Below are 16158 nucleotides of genomic sequence, written 5' to 3' on the forward strand. Positions count from 1 at the left end.
CATGGCACAGTCGCCAAAGGAACGAGAGCAGCAACCGCAAATTGATGGGGGGGCGCTCAAAAACTGAGGCCAGACGAACCAAACATCATAAGCTCACAAAGGCAGAGAGGGCGACATTACTTAAAAGCCTACACAGCCATGACAGAGTCTCAGAAGTGGATTCGGACCAATGAACATCCACATACAATCTTGACAAAGAACTGCGGCCCGATGGACAGTTAGAGAAGCAGAGCACAATCTGGTGAATGCAAAGGGACACTTGATTGAGACCGCCGTGTGGCGGAGCTCCAATCCCCTCAACAGTGGTGGTCGCCTGACGACGAAATGAGGACCGGGCTCACCCCCAGATTGATCTACGTTTGTTCTCAGACGGGGAACTCTTCTCAGTTTATACCTTGTTGTTTGTTCTCTCATCCCTATTCCCTATCCCTCTCTGCTGAGTTTACAGGGCCACATCTTACCCCCTTGCCAGTCACGGGTACACATACCTGGGTATTTGTCCTATTGGGTAAAGGGTTCAATCAACACCGTATCGGTAAGCCTCACCTTCCCCATGACCACTGTCCTTAGTCTAAATGTTCAGGGTCTTAATGCAGCTGTGAAACGTCAAGCACTGCTGATACAGCTCAGAGACGCAAGGGATGATCTTTGCCTGTTACAGGAAACTCATCTAGTTCGCTCAGACTGGAAAAGGCTGAGATCACGCTGGTTTGACAGACAATTTCACTCCTCAGGCCCCGGGAGGCGGGCAGGGGTAGCAATCCTTTTGGCCACCAACTTCCTGGGACGGGCACTTGGTGTACAAGCCTAGATTCCTGGGAGACTTCTCTCCCTTCACATAGACCTTCGAGGCCATAGGCTGATGGTAGCTACCATTTACGTTCCGATCGAACAGCAGGCACGATTCTTAAGAGATGCCCGGGGGAGGGTTCTGGCTACCCTGGACGAGGACATTGTGGTGGAGGGAGACTTTCACCTAGTGCCAGACACCCAGCTTGACAGATCAGTTCAAGAGATATGGCCATGTGGGTGCCTTCCCAAAGAATTTCCGGGAGTGGGTGGGGGCGGCAGTATTCATAGATGTCTGGCGCAAGCAGCACCCGATGGAGAGGGAATACTCTTTCTTCTCTGCTGCGCACCAGACCTAAGCATGCATTGACCTTTTCCTCACCTCACCACGCGTTACCAACCGGGTAACCAAGACTAAGATCGGGGTGGCATCCCTGTCGGATCACACCCCGCTCAAGCTGTCGCTCAGCCTTTCACCACACGCCCCAGATGCAAAATGTTGGCACCTTAATACGAGACTCCTATCATACAAGGACACACTAGCAGAAACTGAGGACATAATAAAACATTACCTAGACACAAATGACACCCCTGAGGTCAGTGTTGCCACTTTATGGAAAACTCTTAAAGCAGTTATTAGGGGACATGGCATAGCGATAGCGGTGAGTCTAAATAAGGCCAGACGGGAAAAACGCCAGCAGCTAGAGGATGACATAAGGAGTCTGGAAGTCACCCATGGCCGGACTCGGTATTTGGTAGTGAGGAGACAACTTCGCACTCTCCGTAACAGCTACAAACCTTAGACGGGAATAAGGTAGAATACGCCCTATTACAGACTAAGCAGAAATACTATGCAGGGGTTAATAAAGCGTGCCACCTACTGCCTCACCGACTCCGTGTGCAGGCTGCAGGACGACGTGTGGTGGAGCTCCAATTGCCTAATGGCACGCGGACCTGCCAAGAGGAGCTAATTTTACACCAGTTTGAGCAGTTCTACTCTGACTTGTACACAGCGGAAGAACTTGATGAGAAGGGAGTGGAAGGCTATCTGAACTCTGTCCCCCTGACCCAAATCCCCCCACCTGATAGTGAACGAATGGACGGGGATATCACTACAGCAGAGGTCCTTGCGGCCATACACCGTTTACAATCAGGTAAAGCGCCTGGTCCAGATGGCTTTCAATCGGAATTCTATAAGTCCTTTGATGCCCAGCTAGTGCCAGTGCTGGCTCAATTATACTATATTTTAAGAACAGCTTCCCCCTCCCCACAATGCAACTAGGCGTGGTGACCGTTATCCCTAAGCTGGGGAAGGACCCGCGCCTGTGCTCCTCATACCGACCCATCACATTACTGAATGTGGACGCCAAGATCTTTACGGGAGTCCTAGCCCACAGGCTGAACCCATACCTGCAGGGCCTGATCGACCCGGACCAAACTGGGTTCAGCCCTGAGTACTCCTGTAGTGCTAATAATAAAAGATTATGCTATTTACCAGACAAGGTCCATCACACCCGAATCCTAGCCCTTCTTCTTTGTATTGACGCAGAAAATACCTTTGACCGGCTCCACTGGTATTACCTCCATGAGGTTCTGAGGCATTTCGGGCTTGGTTCCAGATTACGCGACTGGATACGCTGCAATTATGAGAAACCTAGAGGTACACTGCAGGGCTGCCCCCTCTCGCCTCTACTTTTTGCCCTATACATGGAGCCCTTTGCTGAATGTATACGCAATCATCCAGATATAACTGGGTGGTAGAACGCATAAACTGGCTCTCTACACAGATGATGTGCTGCTCCATACCTCTCAACCTCAAATCTCCCTGGCAGGTATCATGACATAACTGATAACATTTGGTAAAGTCTCAGGCTTTAAAACCAATCTCAACAAATCATCGATACTGAACTTAACTATCCCAGAGACGGAGAGGTGCTCTCTAGAGGCGAGGCTCCCCTTCTCATGGGCCGCACAAGAAATCATGTATCTGGGCCTGAAAAAAAGATCCCATGCCCGAAGCGACGGCAGCATGCAACTACACAAGTATATTGGATACTGCTCGCACTGAACTGACGAAATGGAGGGCCTACAGCCTCTTGTGGCTAGGGCATATAGCTGCAATTAAGATGACCCTTCTGCCTAAAATACTTTACCCCATGCAGACACTGCTGCTGCAGCCACCTCCCCACCTGCTAGACAAGTTGCAGGCACTTATATGGGAGTATATTTGGAGTGGCAAGAGGGCTAGAATGTCAAAGGGCCAGGTATGCCTATCTCAGGCAGAGGGAGGCCTGGGTGTCAGGCATCTGCTTAGCTACTACTATGCAGCTCAGCTGCACTATATGGTCAAATGGTCCTGCCAGCACATGTAAAAATACTGGTGTTTTATCGACCAGGCAGTAGCGGGAATGCACATATGGAAGGTGCCATGGCTACCTAGAAGGCACTAGTGTATGTTTCCCCAGTCCTGCGGGTTACGATGGGAGCATGGGACAGGGTATAGATGGCAAAGGGACTGTCCATGCCGATCTCCCCCCAGACACCGCTTATCGGCAACCCCGCAATTGGGGAGCCTGCTTTTCTAACGTGGCTGGACTCACAACGCAAGAGAATCGTGGACCTCTTTAATGAGAAAGGTGTCATGGACTTTAGCTGACTATAGGCAGAGTATGGTTTCCCTGACAACGCATACTGGCAATACCTAGCTGTCTACCACTGGGTAACCTCCCCCGCAATACGTCCGCATGCGAGCAGACCCCTAACTTGCTTCAAACAGTGGCTCCTAACTAGGGAAACGGACAAGCGAATCCTGTCCGATATTTACACCTTTTTGGTTACGCCGACCACGCTTCTCGCCACACCAGCCAAACGCAGATGGGGGTTCGAATGCGAGTGCACCTTTACAGATCGAGAGTGGCAGGATAATTTACACAGGGCACGAGTGACAGCCCGCACCACAACCACCAAAGAAATGTTCCTGAAAATAGCCCACCACGTGTATTATACACCGGCTTGGATGGCTAAATGGGGGTGCATAGCGATGGTAAGTGTTGGTGTGGATGCAGACTGCAGTGCACACTTTTGTTGTGGCACTGTCCAAAAGTTACCCCCTTTTGGGGCCCAATTCTCCAAGCAATAGATGATATTTATAACACCAACATACCACAGTTTGCTAGTTATATCCTGCTGGGCCTCCCCAACTGCCAAACATGCCCGCTCTGCTCCGCTAGGGGCCGGGCTATTACTCTGGCCTTGGGAGATGCTAAGCAGCTACTGCTGGCGCGCAGGGGCTCGGAGTCTATCCCCACTCACACTGACTGGTTACACAAATTGTGGACACTTATGGGCATGGAAAAACTGACGGCAGCAGCAACCGGTACACTACCCTGCTTCGATAAAACATGGTGCCCGGCTCTCAGATATATGGCAGCAGAGCTTAGGGAACTGACTGGCCACTCATACTTCCGCATCCTGCGGTTGACAAGGACAGTAAATTCTCATGACTGTACCAATAAACTTACCCCTGACAAACAATTCCGGCTGATAATCCGAGCTCTGGCTGGGCCCAACGATTGACAACAGCAAACCACTGAAATAAGGTATCCCCCGCCTCTACACCCCTCTCCCTTCTCATCTTTCCTTCTTTTTTGTTTCCCCTCCACCGGCCAATGGTTGTAGGTGGGAGATATTGTAATGTTCTTTAAAATAAATAAAAGAGATCTTAAACCATAAAGTATATTTACATACAATTAATCTAACAATAAATCATTTAAATAGTCCATGGTGAGCCATCCGGTCTCCCAAGGATGGAGCTGTTGAACACCACTGTGGAAGTACCACTATGGTGGGTGCATTAACAAATGCATGTGATGGTGGAAATGAGCATCACTTCTCCCGCATTAGGTCTTGGGAGGTAAATGCTGAGCACAGCAAACATTAACCCAGAGTGTTACTGTTCACATTTTCCTACTTTCGATTCTTATGCTTTTGGACACTGTTCTCTTGCCACTGTCAGTGAACCATCAATCTTGCATAAAGCGCCAAACACCACATTCAGCTATGAATATTTTCCAGTGTGTGCTTGTTTAATCGGTTTGAGTGGGTTGGGTTTATAGGTTTTAGCACTAATACCAGAAGTTAGCTGAAATACACGTGTTAGTCCAAGCATTGGTCATAGTGTTGCTTTTACAGGCAGCATGATCAAGTGTGCTTGGATGTTTTTCTTTAGAACTTTACTTCATCAAAGAAAAAACACACTTTTCCTTTTAGTCCACACTCTGTTGATGTCTTAATGTGTTGATTGCAACTTCTTTTCTTTTTCTTATATGTAGAGAAATGAAATGAGCAACCACTGACAACAGACACTTTTATGATTCTACAACTATTTGAATGTCCCGCATTATTGTAATGTTATCATCTTCTGAAATTCACTGATAGCTATGTACACTTGGTAATCAACTAAATGTCTTCTCTTATTCACTGCACTTGAATAGTTTTTACTCTTTGTGTGTTCACTGATGTGTTTGTAGTTCTGATAACTGGCTACAGCTCTTCACACATTCACTGCAGTTGTATAGTTTTTCCCCGGTGTGTGTTCACTGATGGCTTCGGATGTGTGATAACCAACGAAAGCTCTTCACACATTCATTAAACTTGAATGGCTTTTCGCTTGTGTGTATTCGCTGTTTCCTTAATGTTGAAGATTCACTAAAATTACCTGTGTGTGATCGCTGATGTTTTTGAAGATCTGATAAATGACTGAATCTCTTCTCACATTCATTGCAATAGAATGGTTTCTCCCCCATGTGTGTTCACTGATGCCTTTGGAGGTGGGATAACAGACTAAAGCTCTTTCCAGTCTGACTGCAATGGTATAGTTTTAGCCCGGTGTGTGTTCGCTGATGTTGTAGGGCTGATAAGTGACTAAAGCTCTTCACACGTTCACTGCAATGGTATGGTTTCTCCCGTGTGTGTTTGCTGATGTATTCGTAGGTGTGATAATTGTCTGAAGCTCTTCACACATTTACTACAATTGTATGGTTTTTCCCCAGTGTGCGTTTGCTGATGTCTTTGCAGACACGATAATCGACTAAAACGTTTCACACATTCACTGCATCCAAAGGGCTTTTCCCCTGTGTGTATTTGCTGATGTTTCCTTAATGTTGAAGATGCACTAAAACTACTTTTTCTACATTGGCTGCATTGGTATGTTTTTTTGCCTGTGTATGTTTGTTGATGTTTTTGGAGATCTGATAATAGACTGAATATCTTCACACATTCATTGCAATGGTATGGTTTCTCCCCTGTGTGTGTTCGCTGATGGCTTTGGAGGTGTGATAAATGACTAAAGCTCTTCATACATTCACTGCAGTTGTATGGTTTCTCCCCAGTGTGTGTTCGCTGATGCTGTTTTAGGTATGATAAAAAACTAAAGCTCCTTTCACATTCATTGCACTTGAATGGCTTTTCTCCTGTGTGTATTCGCTGATGATTCCTTAATGTCGAAGAGCTACTAAAGTTACTTCCACATTCATTGCAATGATAGGGTTTTTCCCCGGTGTGTATAGGCTGATGGCTTTGGAGAGCTGATAATCGACTAAAGCTCTTCACACATTCATTGCACTTGAATGGCTGTTCTCCTGTGTGTATTCGCTGATGATTCCTTAATGTTGAAGAGCCACTAAAGTTACTTCCACAGTCACTGCAATGGTATGGTTTTTCCCCGGTATGTGTACGATGATGGCTTTGCAAATCTGATAACAGCCTAAAGCTCTTCAGACATTTATTGCACCTAAAAGGCTTTTCTCCTGTGTGTATTCGCTGATGTTTCCTTAATGTTGAAGATTCACTAAAATGACTTTCACATTCGCTGCAATGGTATGGTTTTTCGCCTGTGTGTGATCAGTGATGTTTTTGGAGATATGATAACTGACTGAATCTCTTCACACATTCATTGCAATGATATGGTTTCTCCCCCGTGTGTGTTCGCTGATGTCTTTGGAGGTGTGATAACAGAGGAAAGCTCTTTCCACACTCAGTGCAATGGTATGGTTTTACCCCGGTGTGTGTTCGCTGATGCTGTTGTAGGGCTGATAAGTGGCTAAAGCTCTTCATACACTCACTACAATGGTATGGTTTTTCCCCTGTGTGTGTTCGCTGATGTATTCGTAGGTGTGATAACTGACTGAAGCTCTTCACACATTCACTGCAATGGTATGGTTTTTCCCCAGTGTGACTTCGCTGATGTCTTTGCAGGCATGATAATCGACTAAAACTTTTCGCACATTCACTGCATCTGAATGGCTTTTCTCCTGTGTGTGTTTGCTGATGGGGCTTTAATTGCGATGACAAACTAAAGCTCTCACTGCATGTGTATGATTCTTCTTTCTTGTTTAGAGTCTCTGGGTCGGGTCTATATTTGTCTACAGCCCATGACTGTGTTTTCTGATGGGTCAACATGGTTGGTAAAGCACTTGTATTAATCTCAGTTTCCTTTATTTGTTCGTATTAAGGACATTTGATTTCCAATTTAAAAGCAAAGTACAATGGTCACTAAATACTTGCCAGACTCATAATATGAGCAAGGCTTCCTTACGAGAGATTATGCCTTTAGATTGGATAACATTTTCGAGGCTTGTGGGTAAAGATTAATCCTCTTCCTTTTGGTTAGTGTACATTGGGACAGTCTGTTGTATTGTGGACAGTAGAACTCTTCTTTTCTTTATCCTTCAGTTGTTGTCTCCACTCAGTTGTGCTTTTCTCTGGTTCTTGTGGTGTAGTCAAGAAGAGTTTACCTGGTGCACTGAATTATGGTCTGTTATCATTTTAGGAACCAGAGCACGTGGTAAACACATCATACAGATCCCATGATCAAAACTGGTGTTGGTCACCTGTTTATTCAGGAGGTGGTTTGTCGGTGCTGTTACCTTAATTTTCTTGACATCATTTCACAGTCTTGTGGTGTGAAGGTGCACAGTTTACAGTCTTGTGTTCACTGAATTGTCCTTTAGAGCTTCTTCCAGCGTCTGTTAGTTTATGTTCAGGGTCCTCAGTCTCTGACAGTACTGATGTTTTCTTGAATATTGGAGGTGATTGTTTCTGACCATTTTTGTGGATTTACAGAATCATTGTTGTTATTCATAAGCATTTCATGCATTCAAGGCTTGTTTTCTGTTGGATGTAAAGAGATTTAAAATTACGAAATGCAAATGTAACAGAATGTGAAAAACAATATTTAACTGGCTATAAACACCATCTCTTATTTACCATATTTGAAACTTAGCAATGTTTTTTTTTCACCATCCACAGATATTTAACTAAATGTTCTGTTGAACATGTCACATCTTATCCACTTCAGAAAAGGAGGTGATTTATTAGTGATCACGTAGTAACTTAGCATGGAAAGGGCGAGCATAGACCACCCACATGCTACATGTACAGCTTATGGTAGATGCAGATGGACCAGATTTCATGTAAACAAAAACAGATTGTAGAAAAAGAGGACTCAGGATGTACTGCTGTTTCTTTAGTTTCAGGAAGTGTACAACAAAGTTAACTTCTCTGGAAGTATAGAACGAAGTTAACTGCATTGACATAATGCAATGCTTTCCTGTTCCCATTGGATCATCTCAAGTGCCCCCTCCTCTCTTCACCTTGTCTTTACAGACCATCTGGGATATGAAAACTACTCTGGAAACAAATTGGAAACCTTAGTTAATTATATATGGGTCCTACAAGCAGATCAGGCCACCTTCAGGGACAGAATAGATGCAAGCAAATTGGTGCTGCCCGGAACACGCCCCTTGCTGACAGAGATTCTGTCCCACACCAACGCCCTCTAGATGGAGGTATCACAAGTACAAACCATGGTGGAGGACACTGAGGGCCAATCTTACCGGAACCATATGCAAGTGTTGGGCCTCACAGAAGGCCCAAATATGAAACTTTTACTCGAGGAATGTCTGATTCATATCGTCCTTGGCAGTAAACGTATCAAGTCTGGACACTGGATCGGGTCCACGGTGACCCAGGACAGACCACCAACAGGGGCTCCATCCCCGCTGGAGGTGGCTTTTCTCTTCAACTACTGGGACTGCAATCACATACTGCAAGTTGCCAGGTCCAAGGATCCCTGACGAATCTTTGTTCATGGACATGCAACAATACTCTTTACACCTGGGTCGGGGACTGGCTGTGGTCACAGGTTCTAGAATTCCGAGCCTGGAAGAGAGCGGATGGATAACCTAGACATGTCACACATTTATGACCACATATAACATACTGACCTAAACTATACAGGGAATGGCCAAGCCCAGATGCCGTCACCTAATTTATTTTTACTTTTGACGCAGACTAACATGGCCTTTCTTCAGAAAACACATCTTACTGCTACAGAATGTCTTAAACAGCAAAGATGGTGAGTGGCAACCTCTTATTTGGAGTATCAATCAACTCAGTTTTATAGAGTGTGTCTAATCACTTGTGAGGGTATCCAGGCACTGGGTTTTTGCTTGGATCAGCTGAAGAACCAGGTTTTCAGTCGTTTTCTGAATTCAGGGAGAGAGGATGATATTCGGAGGTGCAGGGGGAGATCGTTCCAGGACTTGCCAGAGAAGTAGGAGAAGGAGCATCCTACACTGCTGCTTCGGCAGGTGCGGGAAATGTGAGCGATAGAGGTGGAGTGCAGGTGTCTAGAGAGTTGATGAAAGTTCAGGCAGTGGTTCATGTATGCTGGTCCTTGGTCATCAGAATCTTGGTGGTGCACGCCTAGGGCCTGTGCCTGGGTGGATCCCTTGCCTACCTCAGGGCTACTCGAGCAATGGGCAACTATCCTGTGGAAAAGCCCGCTGGTTTGCAGAGACCACCAAATGGTGGTCCTGTCATTTAATTCCACTGTGTCAGCTAACGCCTTGAACCCTGCCTGAAATGGGGTCTACATGTCCTGCATTATGAAATCAATAGTGCTTGTTGTCATTCAGTGCGAGAGCCTTGAACCCCTGCTTGTGTTGAGGTTTACACTTACTACAATATGCAAATAATATTGCCTGCTAAGATTCAATTCGGGAACTAATATTGCCTGTGGTAGCCGCCTTGGACCACTGCCTGTACTGGGGTGGCATGCAGTGCAATATACAATCAATATTCCACGCTGCAATTCTGTAATTCAGTATGGGAACTAATATTGTCCATTATTTAGTTCCAGAGAAGGAGTACACGTCAGCACTATAAAATCCAGAAGCACTGAGCGCGCTCACTATTCCAGGTACTGGAACAGCTTCTTTTCTGGGCTCCCGCGCTAAACTGGATGTCTCAGTTTTGTTGACAGACTTCGTTGGCCAACGTTTCTTCACCTGAGCACTTTGGTGATGAGTTTGCTCATGCTGCAAGTGATCCGGCCATCACTTGGGATAGAGCAGATGCTCCCTGGTAGGAGCCAAGTCGGCTGAATTCCTCAGCGTTTCAAGACTCGTCATAGTTTTGGTTGTATCTAAGAGGAAGAGACTAAGGCCCTCATTATGACATTGGTGGTAAGGCCCGGTTACGGCCATGTCGACTGCCGCCAACATACCGCGACCGTGGCGGTATACCGCTACCCATATTATGACACACACATAGCAATCCGTCACTATACGGACACAAACACAAGTCAGTCAGCCCAAAGGTCAGTGATAAAATGGCGGTACCAACACCTACACCATTACGCCAACAGAACTACGCCCACAGCATTATGACCCACGAATCACACTGGTGGACATTCAAACGCGGTAAACCTTGGGCGGTACATACAGCCACTCTGAAAATACACACACACATATAAAACAGCACCACATTGGACAACTCAAAATACACACACCTGACACATATACACACACCACACCCACACCACTATAAAACACACCCCCACAATACCCACATCCCTTTAAGACTAACAAAATTTGCAACTAGAGAGAGCTACAGCAAGAGCACCCACACAACCAGGGCCACAGAACACCATCACCCATACACCACCCACGCACCTCACAGCACACACCCCAACACATCACCCCACACACATTCACCCATGGCACCACAAAGACACCCCAGGGTCTCAGAGGAGGAGCTAAGGGTCATGGTGGAGGAAATCATCCGGGTAGAGCCACAACTATTCGGATCACATGTGCAGCAGACATGAATTGCAAGGAAGATGGAGCTATGGCGAAGAATCATGGGCAAGGTCAATGCCGTGGGACAGCACCCCAGAACAAGCGATGACATCAGGAAGAGGTGGAACGACCTTCGGGGGAAGGTGCAAGACACCAGATAGCTGTACAGAGGACTGGCGGTGGAACCCCACCTCCTCCCCCACAACTAACAACATGAGAGGAGCAAGTCTTGGCAATACTGCATTCTGAGGGCCTGGCAGGAGTAGCTGGAGGACTGGACTCTGTCAAATCTCTATTACTATCACCCCCCTACCTGCATGCCATCACATACCCCCACCCTTACCGCCACCCCATCACCCCACCACCTCACATACACCCCACCATCACAACCCACCCATCCCAGTACCCAGCACTGCATGCACCACCAATGAATGTATGTCGGAACAACGCATGCTGGAACAACGCATGTCTGAACAACGAGGTTGGAACAACGACCGCGTTGTTACCACTAATGCCTTTACCACGAATGCCTTAACAATGATTTTTCGTTGTAAAGGCATTCCTGAAAAAGGCATTAGTGATATGCATGCATAGTTCCAGCATGCGTCCTCACTGGGCCCCCACCCCTACCCCTAAAAATTACTGTGACCCCCAGAGCCCTCCCCTAAAACCACGCTAACCCCCCACCATTGCCCCTAAAACTACCCCAACCCCACCTCGTCCCTAAAATTACCGCAACCCCCACCCTACCCCCCAAAACCTAAAACAACCCCAACCCCCACCCCTTTCCTGAAACCTAAAGTACCCCTCCCCTAAAACCACCCCGCCCCTAAAACTACCCTGAGCCCCCCACCCTGCCCCTAAAAGCTAAACCCCCCCAACCCCACACCCTGCCCCTAAAAGTACCCGACCCCCCAACCCAACCCTAAAACCCTAAACTACCCCAACCCCCACCCCTAAAACCACCCCAACATCCCGCCCTAAAACTACCCTGAGCCCCCACCCCACCCCTAAAACCTAAAACCCCCCAATCCCCTCACCCCGCCCCTAAAATTAACCGACCCCCCAACCCACCCCTAAAACCTAAAACCACCCCACCCCTAAAATTAACGCAACCCCTCACCCCACCGCTAAAACCTAAAACCACCCAAACCCCCACCCCTAAAACCTAAACCACCCCAATCCCCCACCCCGCCCCTAAATACCTAAACCACCCGACCCCCCCACCCCCAAATACTAAAAATACCTGACCTCCCACCCCACCCCTAAAACTAAAAATACCCCTCCCCAAACCTAACCCGCCTAACCCCCACCTCTAAAACTAAAAATACCCTGACCCCCCACCATTGCACCTAAAACAAAAAATATACCTCCCCTCCCTCCCTCGCCCTAAACCTAAACCGCCCGACGCCTCCTCCCCTAAAGCTAAAACCCCAACCCCCCCACCCCTGCCCCTAAAACTAAAAATACCCCGACCCCCCACCCCCCACCCGCCCCTAAAACTAAAACCCGAACCCCCACCCCTAAAACTAAAAATAATGATTTTTCTTTGTAAAGGCATTCCTGGTAAAGGCATTAGTGATAGGCATGCATGGTTCCAGCATGCGTCCTCCCTGGGCCCCCACCCCTAAAAATTACCGTGACCCCCCCACCCCTCCCCTAAAACCACGCCAACTCCTCACCACTGCCCCTAAAACTACCCCAACCGCCACCTCATCCCTAAAATTACTGCAACCCCCACCCTACCCCCAAAACCTAAGACAACCCCAAACCCCACCCCATCCCTGAAACCTAAAGTACCCCAACACCCTCCCCTAAAACCACCCCGCCCCTAAAACTAACCTGAGCCCCCCACCCTGCCCCTAAAACCTAAACCCCACAACCCCCCACCCCACCCCTAAAATTACCCGACCCCCCAACCCACCCCTAAGACCCTAAACTACCCCAACTCCCACCTCTAGAACCTAAAACCACCCCAACACCCCTGCCCCTAAAACTACCCGAGCCCCCACCCCTAAAACCTAAAACCCCCAACCCCTTCACCCGCCCCTATAATTACCCGACCCCCAACCCACCCCTAAAACCTAAAACCACCCCACCCCTAAAATTACCGCAACCCCTCACCACACCCCTAAAACCACCCCAACCCCCACCCCTAAAAACCTAAACCACCCGACCCCCAACCCCCAAATACTAAAAATACCTGACCTCCCACCCGCCCCTAAAACTAAAAATACCCCTCCCCAAACCTAACCCCCACCCCTAAAACTAAAAATACCCTGACCCCCCACCCTCGCCCCTAAAACTAAAAATACACCTCCCCGCCCTAAACCGCCCGACACGCCCGCCCCTAAAACTAAAACCCCACGACCCCCCACCCCTGCCCCTAAAACTAAAATCCCCTGATCCCCAACCCCGCCCCTAAAACTAAAACCCCAACCCCCACCCCTGCCCCTAAAACTAAAACCCTGACCAGCCACCCCTGCCCCTAAAACTAAAAATAGCCCTCCCTCCCCTGCCCAAAGCCCCTCCCCTAAAACTAAAACCCCGACCTCCCCACCCCGCACCTAAAACTAAAACCCCCAACCCCCCACCCCTGCCCATAAAACAAAAAATACCCCGACCCCCCTCCCTGCCCCTACAACTAAAAATACCCCTCTCTTCCCCGCCCCTAAACCGCCCCAATGGCCCCTTCCCTAAAACTAAAACCCCGAACCCCCACCACCTCCCCTAAAACTAAAACCCCAACCTCCACCCCGCCCCTAAAACTAAAAATACCCCGACCCCCCACCCCTAAAACTAAAATCCCAACCCCCCACCCCACTTACCTGACTCATCGCGTTGTCCTCCTCAGCCGACTCCCTTGTTCTGTGCCTTAACCACGCATGTGCGTTGTTCAGCACATGCGTGGTTAAGGCACAAAACAACAAAGTCGTGGTTAATAAAAGCGTTGTTCCGCTTTTGCTGTCCACGACTTCGTTGTTCCGGAGTCGGCATTCAGGGCGTTTCCCACTACCAATGCATGGACATCACTCACAGCCCTGCATGGACACCCATCACCACAGCATGCACACTAGAGAGAGCCACCTATCCCACAAAATCACTACTCACATAAGGCAAAGCTGACAGGGCACTCACAACCATACAGGGCAACACACCCATGCACAAGATGTCACACGCAGAAACATTATCACTGAACTTATATCCCCACAGGTCCCACACCCAACATCACCGGAGAGGAGGTGCCAGCAACAACCAGTTCCCCCCCACCCCGAAGAGGTCCACAGTGATGACAGCAGCTCTGCTCGCCTGGATCTGGATGACCAACCTGGCCCATCAGGGCCCTCCGGACAATCGGTTACCCAGGCACAGTCCCATACCACCACAGAGCCTCCCCCTCAGGAAACACCAGCACAGCACCCACCCAGCGAGCCCATCCCTCTGTCCCCAGGATACGTCAATCAGCTGTGTGTACACCACTACAGGGACTCCAGGCCATCCCACAACACAGGACGATCAGGGACCTGGGGTCAGTGGCAGTGGGCATACGGTTCAAGGGACAGAGGCACAGGACAACAGGAAAGCTGGGATGACTGCTGTGCGACAGGGGGAGGACAGGCCCAGGGAGCCGACTCTCCACGAGGCACTCACCTACATCCTGGGAGCATACCACCATTCCCAGGAGACGATGGGCCAGATACTGGCCAAGTTGCAGGAGACCCAGCGGCTGCAGGAGGGATAGTACCTGCTCCCCTTCCTATGCCCCCGTGGACAATGCACTTGTGACACAAAGAGACTGGACTCTATCATGGACTCTCCTCCACCATCACCCAAGCCCACTGCACATCCCCATTAAATTTTCAGCAATTAAATAAACACCCTTTGAAAAAATACAAGCATGTAGTATGTCAAATAATTTAAGTATGTATTCCTTTAACAATCTGTAGACATTGAAGGTAGACTGTACAGTAATGTATACATAGGTATGACCTGTATTGTGCTGCAGTCAATACACCAGGAGCCAGAGTAGGGCACAAATATCTGTGAATAGACATGTCAGAGGGTACAGTAAGTGGCCGTAGTAGTGGGAACAGCAGCCTGGCAGTGAAAATTTACAACACAAAACTGCAATGGGAGGTGAAATTACAGTGTCTTACCTGTATGTCACTGGAAGTACTGTGAAATGATAGATGTTCTGTTGTGCACATCCGCATCCTCTGCCTCCTCTTCGTCACTGTCCACAGGCTCCAACGCTGTGACACACCCATCTCCAGCCTCATCCTCCTGCAGAAAAGGTACCTGGCGTCTCAAGGCAAGGTTGTGCAACATGCAAGATGCCACGATGATCTGGCACACCTTCTTGGGTGAGTAGCACAGGGAACCACCTGTTAGATGAAGGCACCGAAACCTAGCCTTCAGGAGGCCAAAGGTTTGCTCTATAATTCGTCTTGTTCACCCATGTGCTTCATTGTAACGTTCCTCTGCCTGCCCTTGTCCTGGGATTCCTCACAGGGGTGAGTGGCCATGAGAGGTTGGGGTAACCAGAGTCACCTGTAAATATCGAGGGATAGCTGTTAGCCAGACACTCACCCTTAGGGCCAACCCCACACCCATATATCAACAGACACTGGGTGGGGGACCATGGGCTCACCTATTAGCCACACCCTGTGCCTCTGGAGTTGAGCCATCACATATGGGATGCTGCTATTCCTCAGGATATAGGCATCATGCACAGACCCAGGATACTTTGCATTCACAGAGGGAGATGTACTGGTCCGCCAGGCACACTATCTGCACATTCATGGATTGAAAGCTCTTTCGATTTCTGAACACCTGTTCATTTCTCCTGGGGAGGACAAGGGCAATATGTGTACCAACAACTGCCCCAACACTGTTGGGGATATGTCCCATTGCATAGAGGTCAGATTTCACTGGGGCCAAATACTCCACCTGGGAGAATACGATGTAGCTGCGCATGTGATTCATCAGGGAAGACAACACTCGGACCAGCACTATTGAGAACATTGACTGGGACATTCCTGCTACCATAGCCATTGTCACTTGGAAGGAGCCACTCGCCAAGAAATGGAGCACAGATAGGACTTGCACAAGAGGGGGGATCCCAGTGGGCTGACGGATAGCTGAGATCAGGTCTGGCTCCAATTGGGCACACAGCTCTTGGATTGTGGCCCTATCAAGTCTGTAGGTGAGGATAATGTGCCTATCC

The 16158-nt window shown here is 48.4% G+C and overlaps 1 pseudogene; it reads right to left on the minus strand.

The window, feature by feature from the left end:
• Positions 1-4399: 4399 nt before the first annotated feature.
• LOC138287281 (zinc finger protein 271-like) overlaps positions 4400-16158 on the minus strand; it is a 523545-nt pseudogene continuing 511786 nt past the window's right edge.

Source organism: Pleurodeles waltl, chromosome 4_1 (genome assembly GCF_031143425.1).
Source record: "Pleurodeles waltl isolate 20211129_DDA chromosome 4_1, aPleWal1.hap1.20221129, whole genome shotgun sequence".
Taxonomy (NCBI): Eukaryota; Metazoa; Chordata; class Amphibia; order Caudata; family Salamandridae; genus Pleurodeles; species Pleurodeles waltl.